General features: G+C 36.3%; 1 non-coding gene across 1 annotated transcript; it reads right to left on the bottom strand.

Moving 5' to 3' along the window:
• Positions 1-2,649: 2,649 nt before the first annotated feature.
• Positions 2,650-2,756, bottom strand: LOC131181819 (small nucleolar RNA R71). Its single transcript, XR_009150296.1, has one exon. It is a non-coding gene; the product is annotated as a small nucleolar RNA R71 (small nucleolar RNA).
• Between the last annotated feature and the right edge of the window lie 6,678 nt (positions 2,757-9,434).

Here is a 9,434-nt window from a genome sequence, read left to right on the forward strand (position 1 = left end):
GGTTATGCCTGGTATAACACCAGTGTCCATTACTCCTTATAGGATGGCACCCATAGAATTGAAGGAGTTAAAAATTTAGTTGCAGGAGTTACTGGATAAAGGGTTTATACGCCCTAGTGTGTCGTCATGGGAAGCACCAGTATTATTTGTAAAAAAGAAGGATGGGACACTTAGACTGTGTGTGGATTGTAGATAATTAAATAAGGTGACTGTGAAGAATAGATATCTTTTACCCAGGATTGATGACTTGTTTGATCAGCTAAAGGGAGTAGGTATTTTCTCCAAGATTGACCTTAGATTGGGGTATCATCAACCGAGGGTAAAGGAGTCTGATGTACCTAAGACGACATTCAGAACTGATACACTTGAATTGTATAGATGTTTTTAAGCATATTTGTATACTATCTCATAGCATTTAGGTAAGTAATCTTATGCATAGTAGTTGATTTCATTACTTTTTGTAATTTCTATTTTCAAACCCTTAATTCTATGTTTTCTGCATCATTTCAGGTGTTTGGGTGAAGCCCCATAGTATAGGAATGAAAAAGGGAAGCTTGGAGAGGTCAAAAGACTCAAAATTTCTGTTGATACAAAGTACACGGGCCGTGTAAGCAAAGCCACAGACCCGTGTAAACTTCTGCCAGATGAAAGATAGAGAGCCAATGGAGAAACACAAGTACACGGGTCGTGTAATTGGACCTGTGTAATCTGCAAGGACTCGTCGTGTAAGTCTCTGCGGGCACAAGCTTGAAGAACTTTCTGAGAACAAAAGTACACGGCTCGTGTAACCAGGCCCATATAGCCAGCGCAAACCCGTGTAAGTCTCTGTGCTAATGCAAGACTCTGCAATTCCACTCCAGTAAGTTACATGGCCTGGAGCCATGTAGTGACACACAGGCCATGTACCATGCGGCAATCAGTTTTTAAACTCGAGTTCCTGCTCTTGTTTGCACATTTAAATCAGACTCCTAAAGCTTTTTGGACTCAAAATGACCTAACCTTAGAACAGCTGTTATAAATAGAAGCAGAAAACATCAAATAAGGGGAGGGGATCCTTTGACAGCAATTTTTAGGAGTTTTAAAGAAACTCGCATTCTGCACTCTCTCCAGCCGTTTAGAGGAGAAGAATATCAGTATCAAGAGGAGTTTTCCAGTTGAAGTTCCACAAGATCAAAGCTGCAAACTCTCTTCGGTTCCTTCATTCTATCTCCTTAAATAGATTTTTATTGTTTTATTTCTTCTATATGGTTTCTTTTTACTATCTTTACCTTTTTATCATGATGTTTGCTAAACTCATGAGTGAGTAGTTTTCATATTCTGGAATTTTGGAGAGTAATGCTTATAATCATTATTATGGATAAACATTAAGTTTTATTTATTGGGTTTGAGATTTGTTCCTTGATTTAATTTCTTGTGATCTTAATGCATGCTATGTGCTGATACCCACTTAGTATTGATTGTAGATATTAATTGAAGAACTGAAAGGTGAAGATTAATATTAGAAAATCAAGATCTTAAACTTAGGAATTCTGACCTAGACATTGGCTGATACCTTTATGGAATTTCAAAATTGGTCAAAGACTTTAAGGGATTTTAATTAATTTGATCGCTATGAAAGTCAGATATAAGTTAATTAGAATACACTCTAGGTGCCTTGAGAGAGGACTTAGAATACCTTAGGACTAATTTCCATCAAGGCAAACGATTCTCAATCCAGTAAATAAATAAGATAACATCCATAGAAAGATTCAAGTGTGAAATCTTAATTCCGGAATTGTTCCAAAATAGATTACTTCATTTTAAGTTTATCATTTTAGTGTTTAAAATAGACAACTTTCATTCCCTCATTGTTCGATAGCCCAAACACTCAAAATTATTGTGTAGATTGGTACTTACTAATCAAATTCCTCGTGGGAATGATACTTTACTCATCACTTTATTACTTGTTAGAGATCCGTGCACTTGCGGTGGTTGAAAAACCAGCACAACAAGTTTTTGGTGCCATCGCTGGGGAATTTGGCTTTAGTAATATCGAGTGATAGACAATTTAGCTGATTTAGGCAATTATCTTTATTATCTAATTTTGTTTAATTTGTTTTATTTCTTTTATTTTCTTTCAGGTACCCGATCTGGTATATGACCAGAACAAGGCCAGAAGAAGAAATTTTGGACTGTGATCCGGAGATAGACAGAACTCTGAGAGCCATTAGGAGGGAAAGGAAACATCAAGAGCACGATCAAGAAGATCCTGAAATTCCAACCATGGACAATAGTAATGACAGACCAAGACTCTTGAGAGACTACGGAGCTTCATCTGTCCAAGGATTTCTGCCCAATGTCACTAGACCCATAGTGGAAGCCAACAACTTAGAATTAAAACCAGCATGGCTTCAAATGATTCAACAAACCCAATTTGGAGGTTCACCAACAGAAGATCCACATTATCACCTCCAATGCTTTCTTGCTCTTTGTGACACATTTAAGATGAATGGAGTGTCTGATCAAGCCATAAGACTCAAAGCATTCCCATTCTCCCTTCGAGACAGAGCAAGGAAGTGGTTACTCTCTCAACCAGCTGGAACATTCACCACTTGGGAAAACTTCTCACAAGCTTTTCTAGTAAGGTATTTTCCACCTGTAAAGACTGTAAGACTGAGACTTGAGCTCAACACCATCAGACAAAAGGAAGGTGAATCACTCTATGACGCATGGGAAAGATATAAAGACCTGCAAAGGGAATGTCCACACCATGGCATAAAGGATTAGCTATTAGTGCAAAATTTCTATAATGGGTTACTACCTTCTACAAGGAGCACAGTTGATTCAGCTATAGAAGATGACCTAATGGAGAAAACAGTGACACAAGCACTTGAGCTTTTAGAGAGGGTTGCATAACATAATTATGAGTGGTCAAATGAAAGAGGAAATGCAAGGAGAACAGCAGGGGTCCTGGAACTAGACGCCCTAAGCATGATAAATGCCTAATTTGATCAGCTCACAAGGAGGCTTGATAAAATGTAAGCCAATGCAGTAGGGATGAATAGTCAATATGAGGACAGCTATGGAGGAGGATATTCAGAATATAACAGCTTTGATGAACCCTCTACAGAATAAATGAACTATGTGAATAATGGAGGAAACTTTAACCAGAGGCAGCCCAATAATCTATATTCAAACACTTACAATCATGGATGGAGGTGAAGGAACGGAAGCGTGAAAAACACAAGTTTATACCATTGAATTCAAAAATTTTCACCTAGGGTCACATGCATCATGCAAGATTTATTTTTATCTATTTGATTTCAATGATAAACAACATATTAAAACTCTTTTAATATGTTTTTGGATCTGTATTTGCCATTTAAGATTTTAAAATTAATCAGATTAATTTTAGAACCCTAGATTAAATCAAGAACGATTACACTAACCTCTTGATGCACTGTAGCGTGTCTGCGCCTTTGAGATTCATCTTCAGGACACCAGATGTTGTCCCTCTAGCTTGTCCACACCAAGAACACCTATGGCAGCCCTTGAATAGCTTCTAAAGCTTTTTCTATTAATTAGAAATTCAAGTTCTGCCTTTTAAGAGATTAGAGATGTAAACAGGACACTAGAAACAATTTCTAACGTTCTTAATTCAAGAGATTGATGGGTAATCTCTTTGAATTGATGAGAGATGAAGAAGAATAGATGAAAAGCCTCAAAGTGACGTGACAAAGGAGAAGAATGGCTGCTAGTTATTTTTTCTTTTCATAACCACACTTAAATAGCTAGGTTAACACATTAAACCCTTGCCACATTAAACCCTTTGATTAGCTCTAGGTTTAAGTGACCCAATCACATTGTGCCAAGTGTCAAACCTATATTTAATCTTGATTTTAATCATCTTACATGATTAAAAAACATTTGGCAAGCTTATGTGTAATCCCATGTGTCACCATCTCATGATGCCACGTGTCACACTGTGAAATGACCAAAATGCCCCTGTGTCTTAATTTTGAGTTCTTAACCCAAAATAATTATTTTTCTTCTTCTAATTAATTTATATCAAATATAAATTAATTAATTAATCTCTATTAATTAATTTCTCATTAATTAAATTCATATTTAAACACTTTAAATATAAATTTAATTTATACTACACATCTAATAATCTAGATTTGGTTTCAAGTCATGTAGGGACTTTGCAATTTAATTGCAAACCAAACCTATTTAATTAATTAATTAAACTCTTTAATTAATTAATTAAATCATATTTAAATAGGTGATAACTTGTGTATGTGTGTGACTTACTAGGCTCATCACTAATTGGCAATGAGACATGATATCAACTCTTAATATCATCAGAACTCTTTCTTACCATAAATGATTTCTCTAAATCATTTTATGAACCTCATAGACCATGGTTAACACCTAGCATAGCATGCTATGGCCACCCAATTAGTAATAAGGTTTACCTTAAATAAACCTATAATCATATGTTACCATGCACTAGAATCTCTCTGTTACAAAATCCCAACTCAAGCTGGAGTCATGGTTTATGTCAAACTCCATTTGCTATGAATATTATGTTCTCTTTTAATTCTAGTTCTTGATTAAAAGATTTTCTCATCAGAAACTCTTTTCTGAATAAATCTATCTGTCCTGGCCTGGAACTTGAAACATCAAGAACAATTAAATGAACATACGATTTTATCTCTATTTATTTAGAGGAACAGATTCCATCTTGATCAACACCTACCTCCATATATAACTAGTAGGAGCCAACACATGCCCATATACTCATACATAGTACAAGTATGAAAGCAGTATCAAACTCAAACTACCTATATACAAGATAACTGTGCTATCTCAGGTCTAAAGATTATATGCACTGACATGATTTATGACAAAATATTGACAAGAGTAAACTCCATGTGCTTGTCATAAGTGTCACCTAGTTGACCTACTTATCATGTATAAGTGCCTATCATGTTTGTTATATGGCATGAGACTCACCATTCCATCTTATTTATATCTCATATAAATAACTTGGGAACAAACATGAATACAATCTTTATGGATAAGTCATGTCCTTATTATGAAGTATCCTCAATTGTGAACCTATTTATGATATTTTATGCTAGAAATATTGTCACTCATATTCTTAACAACTTAAGAATAATATTTCTAACAAAATATCAATGGACCTTTTCTATTACACATAAGTATATTATGTAAACGGAAAAGTGGAAATGCCTTTAATTAATAAAAATATGTACAAGATACATACTAAATGATATGCTCTAGGGCATACTACTAACAATCTCCCACTAGCACTAGAGCCATTCATTACAATATCTTAGACTTATCTTCTCAAGATGTCGGTCTAACTGAGTCTGTGACATAGGCTTAGTGAATGGATCAGCTGGATTCTCAGCTGATGCTATTTTCTGCATGGCTACATCGCCTCGCCCAACTATTTCTCTGATAATGTGGTAGCGCCTTTCTATGTGTTTGGATTTCTGGTGAGACCTTGGTTCCTTAACCTGTATGACTGCTCCATTATTGTCACAGTGTAGTGGGCTGGCGACTCAATGGAAGGAACTCTGTAAGTTACATCACGAACTTCTTTATCCAAGCGACTTCCTTTGCGACCTACGTAGTGGAATCTGCGGTCATGCTCGGTTGGAACTCTTCCAACCGATCGCACCTCCATTACAAATGAACACATATTCAGAGGTAGACTTTCTATCATCGATATCTGATTGGAAATCAGAATCAGTATAACCATCCAATTGCAAGTCTCCACCTCCATAAATCAAGAATAAATCCTTAGTTCTTCTCAAGTACTTAAGGATATTCTTGACAGCTATCCAGTGTTCCAAACCTGGATTGGATTGATAACTGCTAGTCAAACTAACAGCATATGCGATATCCGGCCTAGTGCATAACATTGCATACATTAAACTTCCAATAGCCGAAGCATATGGAATCCTGGCCATCTTATCTCTTTCTTCAGGTGTCTTTGGAGACGTCTCTTTAGAAAGGTGGATACCATGTCTCACTGGTAATAATCCTCTCTTGGAATCAAGCATGTTAAACCTCTTTAACACCTTTTCCAAGTATAGACTTTGAGATAAACCAATTATTCTTTTCGCACTATCTCTATAGATGCGAATCCTAAGAATATAGGTTGCCTCCCCTAAGTCTTTCATGGAGAATGTATTTGACAACCATACCTTTATAGTCGTCAACATACCTGTGTCATTACCCATCAACAGTATGTCATCCACATATAAGACAAGAAATGTGATAGCACTGTCACTAACCTTCTTATATACACATGGCTCATCCTCATTTTTGATAAAACCAAAGGATTTAATGGCTTCATCAAAATGGATGTTCCAACTCCTCGAAGCTTGTTTCAACCCATAAATGGATTGCTTTAGCTTGCATACCTTGGAACCATCTTAGGATTCAAAACCCCTAGGTTTTTCCATGAAAATGTTTTCTTCAATGTATCCATTAAGAAAAGCTGTTTTGACATCCATCTGCCAAATCTCATAATCATAGTATGCAGCTATTGCTAATAAAATCCTAATTGATTTAAGCGTGGCAACAGGCGAGAAAGTCTCCTCATAGTCGATTCCTTGCCTTTAGTGAAACCCTTTCGCTACTAGCCTTGCCTTATAGGTCTCTACCTTTCCATCAGAACCAATTTTCTTCTTGAAAACCCATTTGTTCCCTATAGGTACAATACCTTCAGGTGGGTCAACAAGATCCCAAATTTGATTCTTATACATGGAATCAATCTCGAATTTCATAGCATCAATCCATTTTGAAGAGTCTATATCTGATATAGCTTCTTCATAGGTAAGTGGATCATCTCCATGATCTACTTCTTCATGAGTAGACAACTCTTGTTCTTCTTCATGAAGAAAACCATATCTCACTGGTGGGTGAGATACCCCAGTTGTTCTATGAGGAACAGCTGTAGATGTTTCATCAACGGGTATAGGTTGTCTAGATGGATCTATATCCATCTGATCTGTTGGTTGGTCAGAATTCTCCAATTCTAACTCTATTTGCCTTCCTTTGCCTCCTTCTTGAACAAACTGTTGTTCAAGAAATGTGGCATCTCTACTTATCACAGCCTTTTGTGAAGTAGGCAGATAAAAATAATATCCAAAACTATCTTTTGGATATCCAACAAATCGACCTTTTTCTGATCTGGTCTCCAATTTATCAGTGTTCAGCTTTTTGATATAAGCTGGAGAACCCCAAATCTTAACATGCTTAAGACTTGGTTTTCTTCCATGCCATATCTCATAAGGTGTGGAAGAAACTGATTTTGATGAAATCCTATTCAGAATATACAAAGCTGATTCTAATGCAAATCCCCAAAAGAAGATTGGCATATCAGTATAGCTCATCATACTACGTACCATATCCAATAGGGTACGATTTCTCCTTTCAGATACACCATTCAGTTGTGGCATTCCTGGAGGAGTCAGCTGAGAAACAATGCCATGCTCTCTCAAGTATTCATCAAATTTAGTACTCAAATATTCACCTCCACGATCTGATTGAAGAGCTTTAATACTCTTTCCTGTTTCATTTTCTACTTCAGATTTAAATTCTTTTAACTTTTCAAAAGATTCATGTTTGTATTTCATCAAATACAAATACCCAAACCTTGATTTATCATCAGTAAAGGTAATAAAATAATGAAAGCCTCCTCTAGCCATTTCTTTAAATGGACCACATACATCACTATGTATTAGCTCCAAAAATTTTTCAGCTCTTAGCCCTTGTCCAACAAAGGGTGATCTAGTCATTTTGCCCCGAAGGCAAGATTTACAAGTTGGAGTAGGCTCAGAGCCCAATGAGGATAGAATCCCCATTTTCTCCAGTTTTGCAATCCTATCTTCTGCAACATGACATAACCTTAAGTGCCAAATATATTTTGAACTTGAGTTGGTTTTCACCATGGCATTGCATTCTTTTAGATCACTTGCATTCAATTTGTTTTTTGTCATTATTATCCAAATAATAAAGACCATCATTCATATAACCCGAACCAACATATTTATTTCCAAAATAAATATTGCAAACATCATCTGTGAACTGAAATTCATAGCCATTTCTAGTCAAACTAGATATAGAAATGATGTTCTTAAAAGCATCAGGTACATATAAAATATTATCCAAACACAAAATATGTCCAAACATGTAAAAAGATTTAGATTCTATGGCTAAAGCTTCAACAGTTGAGCCATTGCCAATCCGGACTCTAATATCTTGAGAATGCAAGCTGCTACTGTTTGCTAGTTCCTGCATATCATTAGAAATGTGAGAATCGCACGATATCTAAAACCCAAGCTGTAGATAAACTATGAGTATCATCAGAATCTAAATAACAAGATATGGACATACCTTCCGAAGGTGTATCCTTCTTGTCCTTCAGAGAAGCAAGATACTCTGGGCAGTTCCTTTTCCAGTGCCCATCCTTTTGGCAGTGGAAACACTTTCCTTTACCTCCATCAGCTTTAGTCTTCCTTTTCTGTTTAGCTATTTTCTTAGAAGGACCAGGAATTTGAGGTTTCTTTTTCTTATTACCCTTCTTCTTGTTGGACTTTCCAGCAGAAGAAGATGCAACCAAAGCTACCTCTTTTTCTTTATTGCCCGGCATATTCTTTTGGGCAATAACCAGCATGTTGAGTAAACCAGCTAAGGTGCATTCCTGTTTAGTCATATGGAAATTTGTCACAAAATTCCCAAAAGACTCAGGAAGAGACTGAAGGATCAAATCCATTTGTAGTTGGAAATCCATGTTGAAGTCAAGATGTTCCAACTGCTAATCAGCCGAATCATCTTGTGGACATGATCCCCAACATTCTGTCCCTCAGACATCCTCATACGGAATAGCTATCTAGATATCTCATACCTAGCATTCCTGTTGTACTCACCATACAACTCTTGTAGGTGAAGGAGGATCTCACTCGCACTCTGCATGTTCTCATGTTGCTTCTGTAACTCATTACTCATGAAAGCAAGCATGTAACACTTAGCTCTCATATCATGCTCCTTCCACTTGTCCAAAGTTTCATGTTCCTCTTGTGTGTCCTCTGGAGGTAAGGGACTAGGAATATTTGAATCTAGAACGTATCCTATATGTTCAAGGTTCAGGACAAGTTTCAAATTTCTTAGCCAATCAGACAGATTAGGTCCTGTCAACCTATTGTGATCAAGTATGCTTGCAAGGATATTGGATGGTGGTGGTTGTTTTGTGCTCATTTTTATCAGAAAACTAACTGCAGAAAATAACCAGATTAATTAGTAAATGTATAATGTAATTAACCAAAATGATTATGGTCTTTTAATCAAATTGGTCCTCCCACTAACTTAGCGAATCCTACACTTCCAAAGTAGAAAACGGAAATCCTAGTTGG

This window comes from Hevea brasiliensis, chromosome 7 (assembly GCF_030052815.1).
Source record: "Hevea brasiliensis isolate MT/VB/25A 57/8 chromosome 7, ASM3005281v1, whole genome shotgun sequence".
NCBI lineage: Eukaryota > Viridiplantae > Streptophyta > Magnoliopsida > Malpighiales > Euphorbiaceae > Hevea > Hevea brasiliensis.